Source organism: Rissa tridactyla, chromosome 3 (genome assembly GCF_028500815.1).
Source record: "Rissa tridactyla isolate bRisTri1 chromosome 3, bRisTri1.patW.cur.20221130, whole genome shotgun sequence".
In the NCBI taxonomy this organism is placed as follows: Eukaryota; Metazoa; Chordata; class Aves; order Charadriiformes; family Laridae; genus Rissa; species Rissa tridactyla.
The window spans coordinates 63,997,181-64,012,786 of record NC_071468.1 but is presented as its reverse complement, the minus strand read 5'-3'; the positions used below and the strand labels follow the sequence as shown (position 1 = coordinate 64,012,786).

At 39.8% G+C, this 15,606-nt stretch overlaps 1 protein-coding gene across 3 annotated transcripts in view; it reads left to right on the top strand.

The window, feature by feature from the left end:
- PDE7B (phosphodiesterase 7B) overlaps nt 1-15,606 on the top strand; it is a 179,118-nt gene that overhangs the window by 67,149 nt on the left and 96,363 nt on the right. The window lies entirely within an intron of this gene.

Sequence of the window (15,606 nt, the reverse complement as noted above, 5' to 3'; positions counted from 1 at the left end):
AGCATGCTGCAGACAGGAGGGTGGCATTCTGCTACCCATTTCTATAAAAATCTAGTGAAATTTTAAACTTTGAATTCTGGGCTTTCAGCACCCTTAAGTAGTTAAAACCCGCAGCACCCACTTTTTTCTCACCCACCAAACTAAAGGCAACACTTGTTGGGGTTAGGTGCTCGCTGTTCCACCTATTGACCCTGCACAAGGAGAAATGCTGGGTATGGCTCCGGAAAGATAACAAATAGGCCTTGCACCCCATCCGGGGGAGCACACACATGTAAGACAAGGACAATTCTGAGTTTTATTTCCCAGACCTTTCCTTTTATATTCTTTTTTTTAATTTTTTTAACTAGTCACTTCTTAGATAAAGCAGAGAAACAGTTGCTTGATTGATTTACTAAGATGATCTCATATCTTATTACATGGTATTTGTCACATGAGTTATTGCTGACCCCCTGTTGGAAAAAAGATTTCAAGTGCCTATTCAGTCTGCTGCCTCACAGTTTGATTTTTCCTCGTGCCTAACCTCGTGCCTAAACATGGACTGCATTCGCGTAATTTCCCGTCTTTTTTGTCCAAACTGGTGTGAGTGGGATGTGTTCACCCAAAGTACTTGCTGTACAGAAAATTGCTGTGACTACCCATACTGCTGTAATAATGCTCTCTCAAAAAACGGGGGGGGAAGAGCAATTATTAGATCTATTAATGGGACCAAATTGGAGAAGAAAACACTTATCCACAGTTTTACAGCCATCCAGCCCTTAATGATAGCATAAGTATAATAAAATCTCCAGATGTAAAATCTCCAAACTTAGTTTGAAATAGTTCAAATTTATATTTTGTGGTTTGAGCTCATCTCTAGCACTTAACCTTTGTTTCTTTAATTATTACTTGGTGATACCTTGCAATTTCACAATCTCTGCAATTTCCTATAGATTACTGTGTAGCTACCCTCAGTAAGAGTGATTTATGTCTGAGAAAGCTTTCAAACACTCAGGTCCTGGTTGTAAATGTTCATAAAATTCTCAGGTTAAGAATGTATTTTCCTACATTCTTCTCTGCTCTGTGTTGTAAAGGATGTCTCATTGTATTCTGGAGCTAAATGTTTTTGCTGTTCTGAAATGTTGTTAATAATTTTACCATTCTTACTGAGAAATGGGAATATATTATTTGTAGGATTACAAACGTAGGTATACTTTTAGTATAAAAAAGAAAAACCCTCAAAATCAAAATCAAACCCCTGCTGTTCTTTGGCCTTGCTAGCTGGGTAACTAGCTTTCCTTCATGGCTTTAGCTTCCTTTTTCTTTTTTTTATATATTATAATTTCTAATGATAACCTGTTGTTTTCTTGTATGTCTCATACTTCTTTAAAGCATCCAGTTTGATCTCTTAGGTCATCCCTTGATCATCAAACTACTTAAGCATGTATTTACATATTTTTACTGAAGCCAAAAAATGCGTAGGCTGAAATATGTTCCCGTGCCAGGGTCAGTCACGGTGTCTAGCACTGTGCATGTTCAAGCCCTCATCTGATCCAAATACTTGAGGCTCTGTGCTTATGAAGTCGTGGAGTGTGACTATGAATATTGGTAGTAAATGACGGGAACTCGATTTAGCAACAAGAAACGGAATTTCTGAATCCCAAATAGCCATGTCAAGAGATACTGTATTTCTTACAGAAAAGTTCTGAGTGCTCCTACTGGATTTCCCTTACAGGGCATTCCTCTCACTCTGCAGATGAAATATTGCTGAAGATGGGATGCGATTCATCTCACAGAATGTCTGTAGATGCCTGTACAGAAAAAAAAATTTTTAAAGTTTAGAGCCATCATCTAATCTTCCCTTTCATAGTTGAAAAGAATGAGAAACAGGTATTTCCTTAAGACTCAGCTCATTGCAAAACAGACATCTAAAACTCGTCTGAGGAACCCTACTCAGAAAGTGCCTATTTCTCCCTGTTGATTGCTAAGGAAGCTGAAGTGTGGATGCGAGCAGTTGGAGCAGATTAATCTTACTCCTGGAGTACAGACATTGCTTTTCATGGTGTTCAAAGCTCTCAACTTTAAAGTATGGAGGATAATAGAAAATCAGGCTAATCAACCTCATCTGTAAGATAACTTATTGGTTTTTAATATAAGAGCAATTTCTAAGTTTTCAGCATATTTGTAGTAATGTAGATAGCAAATTATTTTTATTAATTGAATTCTTTCCCTCATTCCCTTTGTGAAGTCTTAATTTCTCTCTCTCGCTTTGTGACATAGCTGCAGGAGCCTTTCTGACATCTGAATAGCTCCTAATTTTAGTTGGATAAAGTAAATTGAAAGCATGATAAAAGGTTTTTCAGATACTCAAGGGGTCCATATTGGCCTGATGATCACAATGTCCTGTGGGTAGAAAATTTGACTGTATCATTAAATGTTTGTATACGAAGACTAAATTCAGCCATTAATATGTGAAATATGGTTTTGGTTTTCATAACATTTTAAATACACATTTCATCCCATGGTAAAATATTTAAGGTGGATACTCTATAGCCTCTCCTTGTAAAGAGTATGCCTACGTTAGTATTTTAGGTCAGATCAGGAGCATGTTTTTGAGATACTATCCCAAGTTACTGCAAACTTTGATTTGCATCGTGGAGCAGTCTCAGAATAGACAAACTGGATTACTTTCACATGAAACAGAGCAAGCCATGTGCTCTGGGAGCACCTCTAACGCATTCTAGCTGCTACTAGACATTTAGCACAGAGGGTGCTAATGACAGAAACTCAGAAATACTGGCATTATATACTTTATTAGTATATATTTCTTAGAAGAAAGCACGGACTAATGGCCTAGAACTGACTTCTCCACCTGAAAATAGTGTAATAAACCAACATCAGAATTGTATAACATTATCTTAACAAAAAGCATATTACCATGCTGACAGAAGTTATAGTTATTTACAGTGTCTTTCGGCCAGTTAGATAACAGATATGTTATGTTAGCCCATAAATGTAAAAATAGCCCATACAGATATAAGTACTTTCTTCTTATTGTTAGTTTCGCTACCAAATACTGTATGAAATCTTGAACATCATCTTAAAAAGAAGCTTGTGCGTTTTCAGTCCATGAGCTGTATTTCAGGTTTACACAAAAGTAGGAAGACAAATTTATAGTTAAGGTACCTGACTGGGCACTTCATCAAGTCGCAGAATGTGCTCTGGCACTTTGATCATTGAGACAGGAGTTTGTCAAGAGACAGGCCAATGCTTGTCGAAGAAAAAGATGGAAATTTTACATCCCTCAGCTCTAACTGCCCTGCAAAGATTTTCTAATGGAACTTAATTTCTTTACCTATTGGTTTCCAGCGTTTTATATTTACAGACTGACGTCGGTATCCGCCATACAGCAAACCCATTATTTTAAACTGGTATTATTTTGCTTTGCTTTGGAAGCTTCAAGTAGAGTTGCCAATGCACCCAGCCAGTCTGTGAATATTAACTAAAATCGCCACAAGATTGCTCCTGTGGAAGGAGTTGTAAGAACGTGAAAGTAAGCTAAGGGGTAGCATAAATGATTCGAGTCCCCGGTTAGGAGCTACATGATGTAGCAACAGCAGCAGTCACTGACAGAGCTCTGTTGGAAAGGGAAGATGAATGGCAGATGCTCCATTGTAATTTCTTGCTATCAGCAGAGTGCGTAATAACAGGCATTAATCCACTGGTTTAATCAGAGGTAATAATGTGTCCAGGGAGCTACCACTTCTAAGGCGCAAGTGCAATTGCTGTCATTGTACATTTGTCCTAGAGGGCTCTTTAGGCAAGTGCATGTCATAATATTTTAGGAGCCAAAAGAATCCAAGTTCATGTGACTTCAATTATCAACATATTTCCCTTTTCTTAAAAAGAAGGAATGAAGCGTCATAAATCATGATGTCTAATCTCATTTACTTTCTGTTGTTTGAGAACAACACTCAGGGCTTTTGAAGTCTGTGTATTATTTGTTTCATGGGGAAAAATGACATTATAATAACCCTCAGAACAGCTTAGAGAGAAAATTCTGTTGGTTTTGGATATTTTAATTTTAATCCAATCCAGTTTCTCTGTGCCATGAAGGAATCTGTGTTTGGTTTAGGCAGAACCATCTTAGATACCACAGTTGCTTCAAATTGTGCAGCTCATTGAGACAAAACAAAAAGTCTCTTGATAATTGATGACTGAATAAACAAAGAGGAAACTGGAGGCAGATGTGTGCTGGAAAGCTTTCTGAAATCCTAGGATGGGATGGGGGAGAGTTTGATTTTGATTTTAATCAGAAGCACCACAATTCTCTCTTCACCCTGATCATTTCCTACTTGACATTTTTTGTTCCTAATCTTTGTTGGGGGAGGGTGTCGCTGATGTTTAATTTTAAGTGAATTTCCAGTAGTAAATCTAGAAAGGTTTTAGGCTGGCAGCTGTGCAGCCTCAAGCCCTCCCTCTGCAAAACAGGCTCTGAAGAGGGAACAGCATAAATCCCTCCAACATTGTCCTGCCAGAAAGCTTCTTCCTCGACATGGAAAGATCATCTGCAGGAATTACTGAGCTACTAGCACCTTTGCCCATCTGTTTTTTATATTCTTGCAGAAGCTGCCTCAAGAGTAACAAGATGTGCTGCAGGATCCCTTATTATGGGCACGTTTAAGTCCCTCGGTAGGAGCTACACCAGAAGTACAGGTTCACGTAGGCAGAGCCCATCATTCAGCTCCTGTCTTTATTTCTTCTGCTGCTACGCCTGCTTCTCTTCTATGCAAAAACTTGCCTGCCTTTGATAACAAGTGTGCATCTAAGCTGGCTGGAAAAATAGCTTCCTTAGAAATGTGTGACAAAAATTGTCTTCCTGAAATTAGATCCTGTAATTACATTTCGGTAAAAGATGAAAACTTGAGACCCAAATCCAATAATTTTTAGTGGAAATCCTTTGGCTGCTAACAAGCTTTAGATTCAGAAAAGCTGCTGCAGCATTTTACAGGCACAGTCGTTGAAGGTCTGTACACTTCAGTCTTTTACACGGGGTGTGCATCACTGTGTCTCTCACTGAGTTACTCCAGCATATGACAGGAGTCCCTGGTGACACCTCACAGCCGGTTCAGTTTGCCTGAGTAACCTCAGTCACAGAGGAGAATGGGATAATGAGACAGACAGACTGAGTCTCACCTGAGGAATTCCTATATCATCTTTGCATCAAATATTTCCAGATGGAAACTGAAATTTTGTTTGGGGGAGAAAATGAGCACTAAATTGCTCTAACAAATAGAAACAATCTCTGTGGAATTCACAAACTTTTTGATAAAAGTATTTCATAGCCAAAAGTCCAGTTTTCTACCATGTTTCTCAATCCAGTTTATTCACTTAGAGCTAATAACTAACATCTCTACCCATTTGCAGTGACCCTGTTTTGTGGTGACAACTTTCCTGACATAAAGTAAGGTGGAGCTGGGTTAGCACATGGACTTGGATGACATAATGGGAGCGATGGAACTGATGTAGAAAGTGCCTATGCCAACTGTAGATCAGTGCTTGTGTGTAGCTTGTGAGAGTGTCCTGCTGCTGGAGGAGCCATCTGCTTGACAAGATATAAAACTCTGCTCTTAACTAACACCCTCTGCTCACTGATGATCCTGTGCCATCTCTTTCATAAGAGCAGTTATTATGGTACTCTAAAAAAGGACTTCTTCGGTTGTAAAATAAGTAAGTCAGTCTTTTATTCCCTTTAATTGTTGGCGCAATGTGTAGCAACACATTGCTCTAAATTGGATTTAATTGTGCAAGGGACAGGAATGAAGGAGGGGTTTAGTCATCCTCCTCTGTCTCAGGTTGGCCGATGCAACACCTGCTCCCACGTTCCAGGCTGCTTTCTCCCATGAGTGCTGGTGTACCAACTTGCCAGTTACCCTTTGACTATAACAAAAAAAAACAAAACAAAACAAAACAAAACACCAAACAAACCAAACCCACCTGGTTTTAATCAAGTTTGCCAAAGCCAGGTCATCAAAATGAGTGCGTCTCTCTTTCTGTCTACATCTGTAGTTTTCTGTCTACATTCTCCCTGTCTTCATAAAGCTACCCTAACGCGTTGGTTGGCGTGTAATATAAGGCAAGTTATTTGTAATTTCTTCTAGGCAAAATATCACAGCAATTTGTATCTGAGTCTCAGAGTGCCTGAGAAGTGCAAATGTCAATTCAAAGAGGGAACTCAAATATGTATCCGCTAAATAAAGTAGCAACACTGGAACAGGGAATTGGCAGGTTTTGTCTTCTACAGTTATGAAGTATTCACACAGTCACTCCAGTCCCAGTGGGGCTTTGAAAGCATCTGGATGTAGCTTATCAGCCAATTAGAAAAAGAACATGAATAAACTAATGACAAACAGTCCCTGTTCACTTGAGGACTCTCATTCTTGCATTTGATTTGCCTCACAAGCACCTGACCAACTGTTAAACCACAGAGAGCTACTGTAAACCTAGTTTAAATTTAAAAAAAAAATCTTAAATTAAAAAAGACTAACCTTAAAAGGCAAAAATAAATTGAATTTTAGAATTACAGCATAATCTGCTCCAATTAAAATCCCACACTACTGAAGAAGAGCTCCTACACTGCGGTCTGTGAACCAGGAGTCCTCACGAAAAGCCATGTAACAAAAACCAAGGGCAGGCTGTGAAGCATAGCCAAGATCCCCGCTCTCTCTCATCCTATATGAATGTCATAACCATTACACTACAAAGCCATTTCAGTCTTGCAGACACATACACAACGAACCTTGAATTCTTTTCCACATAGATAGACTGTTCATGCTCAGCACACCTAACGCTGCAGGCAAGGCATTCTGCTGGGAGCCGCCAGCTGTGGAAGAAGCTTTCCCCCCGGCAGACAAGGACGTTCAATCTGTCGACCCCTCCCCCCAATTTTATGGACAACCCATGTAAGCGCTCAACTGCTATATAAGTTCCATGTGTAGTTTTATCGTTATATAGAGAAAGGGCACTTCTTTTTCTCCTGGTCCTATTTTGTAATGGTCACCACTAGAGCTTGCGTTGAGCTGCACCCTGTACCTGGCACATGCTGAGAATGCCGACTGGAGTGAAAACAAGGGGACTCTAGTAGATGAAATCTTCATATGAGGATGAAAATAGGATGGAAACATGAAAGCAGCACTGGCTTCTGAGCTCTGCCCCAATCTGAGGTGCTTTTGAGCATGCTCACGCTCAGATCTTTCAGACACCGACTGGCTTTTAAGGTTAAAAAGCAAGTAAGCAAAGCAAGAAATTTGCAACAGGCGCAGTGTTGAAGCATTTTCAATGTCAAACAAAAGCTAAGTGGGAGTTTTCAGGGTCTTACCCTTGGATTTAAGCACAAAATCCTAGTTAGAATCCCTAAATCCCGTTTCAGGAACATTTTTTGGATCTAGTCCTTAACATCTCGATGACCTATGCCGTGTTCTCACTGTCAGTAAGAAACAGACTGATAAGTCTCATCTGTGATACCCATGCATAGCAGCTGTAGGCTGCTTCTAATCATCAACATTCTTTAATTATTAATAAAAGTTTTATTAGGCATGAGTCAAAAGCTTCTCTTTTTTCTGGCAAAGGGCTGGGAAGATAATTTTTCTTTCTAACAGTAGACGTTTTTAAAGCAATAACCCAAAATTTAAACCAGATTTAAACCAGATTTAAATATATTAAATGCAAATCCCCATTATCATTAACACATTATATAGCTAAGTTGCTAAATACATAATATATCAAATAGCTATTTCTATTAAAGAGTATTTCTTAAAGAAATTATTATTAATAATTTTTTATTATTAATATTATTATTATTGAAGAGTATTACAATTCTGTAATGACATTCATGCCTTGTTTTTCTGTCTTATAGAGACTCTTCTTATTCTAACACAGTATGAGATGTTACTGTACAAACTTCATTCATGTTACCTTCTCATCTATTCTTAGGCAGCATTTTAATGATAACACCCGTTGTTCCAATAACAATTTTCAGTCTTTATTGCTTATGGGATCTAAGGCTAATCAGAAATGTAATGCTTCACTGTGTTTGAGAGTGATTGATTCCAGTACATAAAAGACATTTTTTTTCCCAGTGCAAGACATTTCTGTCTTTGTACTTTGCAACTACTGGCATTAATATGAACCTGGAAAGAAATCGGTGCAAATCAGAAATATGCATTGAAGATTTCCTCTATGTATTTGCTGCTTTGTCTCTCACAGGAGAGACTGCCCCTGCATTCCCCAGCTACATTATCACACACTATAAAGGAGAAAGTGCAATGAATGCAGTTGGTTTATTCCCCCCAGGAGTTCCCGCTGGTAGAGTATGTCAAAGTACTCCCAGCCGTCAGTCTGTCAGGTCTGCTCGGATGTTTTGGAAGACAGCGTGCTCTGAATGTGAATGTAACAATAGCAGGCTGATTTTTCAGCAGCCAGCACTGATAACTCTGATAAACAGTCTTCTTGAGGTAAGAAGTGACGCATATCAGAGGTTCCTGCCTTAGACGCCAAGGTTATTCGTCATGTAATTGGATATTGTTGGAGAAAACCATAATTATCCCAGATTTAAAGGCATAAGGCCATCTAGTTGATAATATGTGGTCAAAGATAATCATTCGCTGCTGAATCCACTTTAATCTTTCCTATTCATTTACTTTGAAGAGATGTGACCTAACCAGGTCGTACTTAAACAAAGCTGTGACTTACTGGCTTCGTGATTATTGTTAAATTATAGACCTGGCGCGCTTGTAATTTCATTGCTGTGGTAGGGTAAAACTTATACTCTCCTAATTCAGAAGTCTAGGAAGTTATCAGTTGACAGAAGTGAGGAACACATACATCCCCCAGCAGATGCAGAGCTCTAGCTCTGGCTCCAGCCAGCAGAGAGCAGCTGTAGTGAATATCCGCTATTTCCGTCAAGTTCTGCCTATTTGACCCTACAAGCGCAATAAAAATTCCAGCTCACATACAGGTGGGGTCCATCATTAACCGTGCCTGAATTTGCCACTTTCAGCTGACCCTGGGCTGCCCAAATGATGGAAAACCTCACAAGATCTAGGAAGTCTGCTACTCCTGTCCTCACTTACCCCCTGTCCCTGCTTCTGCTCTCTGGCTGCTCCGCCGTTCCCCTGCTGAAATTATGTTACAGCTGGATCCCAGCAGTCCTAATCATTCCCTTGGAACTGTAACGGGAGTTTTTATCACATCGCCCATTGAGTGACCCAGGAGATTCTAGGAAGTAGCTGGCTCAGCCGCCCGAGTGTGCTGAGGCAATTAGTCGTCTGGGGGGCTATCTTGTGCTTCCAGGAAGCCAAGGACTATCACATCACAACAGGTTTTAGCTCCTGCCCCCAGGGAAACAAGCACATGAAAGCTCACAAAGTTATACCAAACAAAGTAATGCCTCTGGCTTGGGCCAGCTGCAGATCCCAGCAGCCTTTTCCCTCACATCTTTTGGCACCAGAAAATTGATATACCGTTCCTCCTTCAGTGCTTTGCTCAGTCCTGTGATAGGAAGTCAGATTCCCTGCCGTGCTACCTCTCTCTTTCATATGCTAACGCACGCTTTTGTGTTTCTTATTACAAACATCCCCAAACCATCCATATAAGCATTACAAAACCTTCATGTAAATACTATATGCTGCCTTTAAAGACAATTTTTTGTTTGAACAGCCTTTTGGTTGCTCATTTACTTTTTTCATATTCTTAGCATGGTAACCATACATTACAATACTTTCTTCCCTAAAGGCTGCACAAATAAATGAGGCTTTGGCTTTTCTCCAGATATTTTCCCATTGTTAACAGGAATATCTGTTTTTAGACCCTTTCCCGTTTTTCCGTAAAGGTAGCCTTATCTTCTTGATCCATCAGTAACAGTTCGTTACCGATGTGGAACTCAGGCTCTTTGAGGTAGCCTTTCCTGTAATTACTGTTTCTGTCATTAATTGTCCCCTGAAACTTGGGCTATCTAAAAGGAATTTGAGGTAATTCCTTAGGCTTATATAGGGGAAAAAAAAATCTACCAGAGTTCTTTGGAGGTATTTAATTTTGTTGTCTTATCATTATGAAATAGCTGTTAATGTTTGTAAGCTCTTTCCCATCATAGGCTGCATATGGAAATAGATGACCCTGGCTGAAGCTCTAGATTGCTTTTGATGAGTAAAATGGGAAAAAGTTCGTAAGAGACTTGTACTGAGCCAAAATATCAAGACTCATATAGATCCTAGGCTTGTTTAGTCATGTTTTATGCATAGATCCAACATATTAAATAAATTTCCAAAAGAAATTATGGAGCTTTATAATAAAAAATCTCCTAGTTCTGACACCTTTGACTATATTGTCCCACTCCATTAAATTACTGCTTCAGAAGGAATTTCAACTAGGAAAAGGAAAGAAGGCAGGAGGCAATGAGTAATAGAAAGGCACTGGCTGAAGTGCTGAAGTGGCTGAAGAGTACAAATGAGGAATCTCAGCTCTGAGCAACAATTTAAATTGCACAATACTGAGAGTGGTAAATGCTCTTCACAGATAGCACATAGCATCACTGTGCTTTCTCCTTACCTCTTTTGTACCCTTATATGTCCACAGTAAGAACGTTTATATCTGAGGCTTCCTGACAGTCAACAGAAAGACAAAGGCATTTTGAGAGCTATTTCAAACGAGCTATTTCTGTTGGTCAACTAGAAGGGACCCAGGGATGACTACTGTGTCCAATTCTGGAGCCCTTGCTACAAGAAAGATATGGACATGCTGGAATGCGTCCAGAGAAGGGCCACGAGCATGATCAGTGGGCTGGAGCACCTCTCCTACGAGGACAGACTGAGAGAGTTGGGGTTGTTCAGTCTGGAGAAAAGAAGGCTCCAAGGAGGCCTTATAGTGGCCTACCAGTATCTTAAGGGGGCCTACAAGAAAGCTGGTGAGGGACTTTTTAGGATGTCAGGTAATGGTAGGACTAGAGGGAATGGATTAAAACTAGAGATGCGATGATTCAGACTGGACATTAGGAGGAAGTTCTTCACCATGAGAGTGGTGAGACACTGGAACAGGTTGCCCAGAGAGGTGGTGGAAGCCCCATCCCTGGAAGTTTTTAAGGCCAGGCTGGATGGGGCCCTGAGCGACCTGATCTAGTGGGAGATGTCCCTGCCCATGGCAGGGGGGTTGGAACTAGATGATGTTTAAGGTCCCTTCCAACCCTAACAATTCTATGATTCTATGACAAGCTCAAGAGTTTCCGCCTCTGTGGGGAGGAATAATAATAATAGAGGGTAATAAGAGAGAGTAATAAGACTTTGAGAGGGTTCACATGTATGAAGAATCAGATGTCCAAGACACTTGTCACTTTTCTGCTCAAAACCTTCTGATGCCCTCCTCCTGAGGAGTCGTGTTTAAAAACAGCATGTTCTGGTTATAGAATAATTAAGGAAATTTTAAAGCACTTGATTGCAACTGGTGTCCAGCCTTTATTCATAAAAAATTATCGCAGGTAATTCAGCCAGAGGCATAGAGAGGAAGTTGCACATTGCCTGATATTTATGGGTTTAATTCTCAATGTCCCACATGTGTGGGAGTACGTGTGTTTGCCTTGTCTTTCTATGTCTGTGCACATACCTACTCCACATAAATGAGCATTAGTGGGAGTGGGTGTTTTCCAGAAAACATACAATGCTCGTTGTGCAGTACTAAGCAAATGCAAGGTACAATATTATGTATGTAAAAGGCATTTTACATGGTATATTAGAGAAAAATCACTAAATTGGACATCATGAATGCAGAGAACATTCCATGACATGGGAGGAATTAGTCCAGCCAAGAAACATGATACCACATATATAAAAAGGAAATTTGGCTCTTCAAGGAACGAGCTCAGCTATTATATCTTTTCCATCATAACTTAAAACCTCAGGGTATGATTTTATGATACCAACGTGCAACATATTAAAAAGATATCCTTCTTAGATGTATGATACTTATTCATTAGTTCCTGAAAATCAATTCATTTTAGATGCTTCTAACTGGATTGTCTGGAATCAGGACACCCAAATCAGCAGTCCTCTTAGAAACCTGCTGCTTCTAGGTTTTAAAATATACTGATTCATAATGGAAAGGGATTTAATTCATTTAAATGCTTTTTAGTGTGGCACAATTGGAGGACTTTTATATAAATTCTTGGCAAAATTTAACAACAAAACGAACCAAATGTCTTCTGTAATTGGGATAACAGCCTATGTCAAAGAAATACTTGGAAATTGAGAATGACAACGTTCCAAATTCTATTACTGCACATCAGTTCTGCTCAGGAACGAGACACTGTTACTTTCAGATGGGATGGGAAGATCTTCCCACCCAAGGCCACACACAGCCGGAGCAGAAAAATCACATACAGGAATTTCTGCCTCCCTTTCTTATTGTTTCACAGCTCTTCATACCGTTCAGCTCATGCTGAAAAGCATTTAAGTGCTATCTCCTCTCAGAGATACACATTCCTCCGCTCAGCGTGCAGAGCAAACTGGCTTGCCTCCATGCCAGCAGCACTTTTTCAGTATTTAGGTGGAAAGGCAAGGACCTGTTGCAGCTGATTTCAGTGCCGCAGCACGCAGCGCTGGCGATAGGCCAGGCAGGGCAATTTCTGACAGCGTGAGCAGACCTGGCTTCCAGAGCATCTCGGCCTCCAGCCGGGCCCACGGCTCTGCCCAACGTGGGCCAGGCTGCAAGTGTGGGCTGTGGCCGCCAGCTGTAACCATTCAGTGGAACCATCAGTCACAGCAGGGATGAAATAAAAGATGAATTGGTAAGCACTATTCCCTGTGTTAAATTAAGGGAAATTACTTGTCCCAAACAATATGAGGGATAAAGTAACTGAGGCCTTTGTTACTTGTGGCTGTGAAAGATGATTCTTAGAATTGGTCCTTATCTCTCTTTTCTCATCAGAATTGATCGTTATCCCACTTTTCTGACCAAAATATTGTTTTGGCCACAACACTGTTTTAAATTTTCCCTCATAATATATTCAAGTTACATAGATACAAACAGCATTTACATCCAGCCCTTTTCAGTAGTGTTCACACTTCAGGCATGGGTGAACAGCAGAGCTTGTAGCCATTACCTTAGTTTGCAACCGTCCTCTCACCTAATAGCCCAGATATTATTGTCAAGACAACACAAATAATAAAAGAAAAAAACATGTTCAAAAGTGTATGGGGAAAAAAATCTTTTAAATACTTCTTCAGAATAAAAGCAACTGCAGATGCAAGACACTTTTTTGTCAATTGGACTGGACAATAATATAGCTGGACATATCTTAACACCTCTTGAACATTGCTGTGGACTTCAGAAGTGGTTGCCAGTACTCCATCCCTGCCCACAGCTGGCCCGGGGGAAAGCTGCTCACACGTCCTGCAAACCGAGACGCTCCGGCCTGGAGGTCAGCTGGGGAGAAAGCACTTTGCAAGGTCATGCAGGGCTGCCAGCGCTACCTGGCATGACTCATAGGCATTGCAAAGTGATGAACTCCTACTCGACTCTCTGAAAAAAAAACCACCACTGTTTCTAAACCTGGCTAACAGTGTTAACATTTCAACATGTATTTGTTATTTGTACTGTCTTGCCAATTACACTTGAAGCCTGAGGGTGCCCAGATAGCTATAAATCTTGCTAGCCCAGAATAACCATGTTTGAGACCAGATTCTTAAAAATAAATGTAAGTATCTAAGAAGAGGTATAAGGGCCCTGTTACTACAGTATGCTGAAGGTTCATTAATCCTAACATTTATGGTTTCTTTCTTTCTTTGAAGAAAGGTAACGCTATTCCCATATTAGCCATAAGAAAACAGTTACGGCTATACAATGTGCAGGTATAAGACGATACGAGCCACTTAGTTATGGTTTCCTAATGAACCAACATTATCCAGTGCAGCATGGGGCTTTTGCAGCTTACATCTCTGGACTTCTTCCCAGATAAATCAGGGGGCAACAGAGAAAGGAGAAGTAGGATCCAGATCTCATCCCAGCCCTGAGTTGTCTCACATCGCCAGCCCTGGAAACAGGAGAAACTCCTGAGTTTAGGCAGCTTAGACACAGCTGAGGTGATTGAAACTCATTTCTTAGTATCACACAGGCAATGTGATAGACCAGGGACCTTAATTTGTATCTGTTCAGAAAAGAAGAACACTACTTGTTAAGAGTACGCATAATGTGTGGCATATCTTTTGGATACTCCTGAGCTGACATCTGTAGGGATATACGACCATTACAAAATCAGTTCATTTTCCTTTATTTTCCCACAAGGCCTGTATAAAGGAGAGGGGAAGGGGGCGAATGTCATTAATACAGTGAAACCCCATAAATAAGAATAGATATTGTGAAAACTGCTGAAAACAAGACTGGTTTAGTTATTTGTTTAACTTATGAATATTCATACAGCCATTATCATAGCTGTTTTCTGGAGCTTCAAAGTCTGAATTTGCAAAATCTATACTTTTCAAGCAGTACTGCTGATATGTTTAAGTAGGCAACAGGCAAGCCTCAAAAGCTTTGGTAAGTCCATTTTATTCAAAAAAATATTTAAAAACCTGTATGTTTGTTTCTATTTATCTTGGCATCTTGGAATGCAGACAGAAAATCAAAGATCAGAATTTTCTCATGAGATTCTACTTCCTGGAAACAACCAAAGGGTAGCACTTTCCGCACCATTCTCATCCTTCCACTTCTGATCTCAGCAGAAACTGAGGAGCACAGCTGACTCCAATATTTATTTATTTAGAAAGAATAGAACATTTTGAACCTCAAAGCAAAATGAAGGAGAGTTTGGTTGTTTGGATTTCTGCCAAAGATGCGATGAATTCTACTAAACAATTGTTAAGCAGCAATTGTTATAATTTAGGGCATTTGGTCTGTGCCAAATGCTACTCCAGTGTGTGTTATTGTAATGTAGGGTGCAAGCAGCCTACTCAAATATCAGCACAAAACTTGGCTGGTTAAATTATCTAGCTGTTTTCCCATGGCTCCTCTTTGAATCGAAGGGAAGACACAGGCTCTGTGATACGGTGATTCAGAGTAGAGGGCTAATTTGGGTGCTTTGAATGGTACCCTTGGTGACTGTCTCGTTCCTATTTAAGTTAGTGACCTTGTAAAAGTGTCCCTGTTTCTTACACTGACCTTTGAATGATAATCAGGACCTGTCCGTATAACATCTAGTAAAACAAGGCTCCAACCACACAGACATCTGTTACCAAATTGATCTAATCCAAACTGATTTGTACTCCCACATGCACACTGAGGTATATTGGCATTTAGTAATAAAGAAAAAAAAAAAAAAGCAATTAGGAAAGCTATATTTGGCTTTATGCTGCAGGGAAATTACAAAAATAACCTAAAATTGATGTACATGTTAAATACAACTTCTATTTACTGTTAAGATTTAAATATCTTATCTACGAAGTTAGTATTTTTCATCTTATCTAGACCAACTATCACCTGCTTAACAAATGTCTGCTCCTTTCATTATCTTTTTTATAAAATAAAAGTAAATAACCATAGTAAATAGCTACCAATCACTGAATGTATATAGTTGTCTTTTACCATTCATTT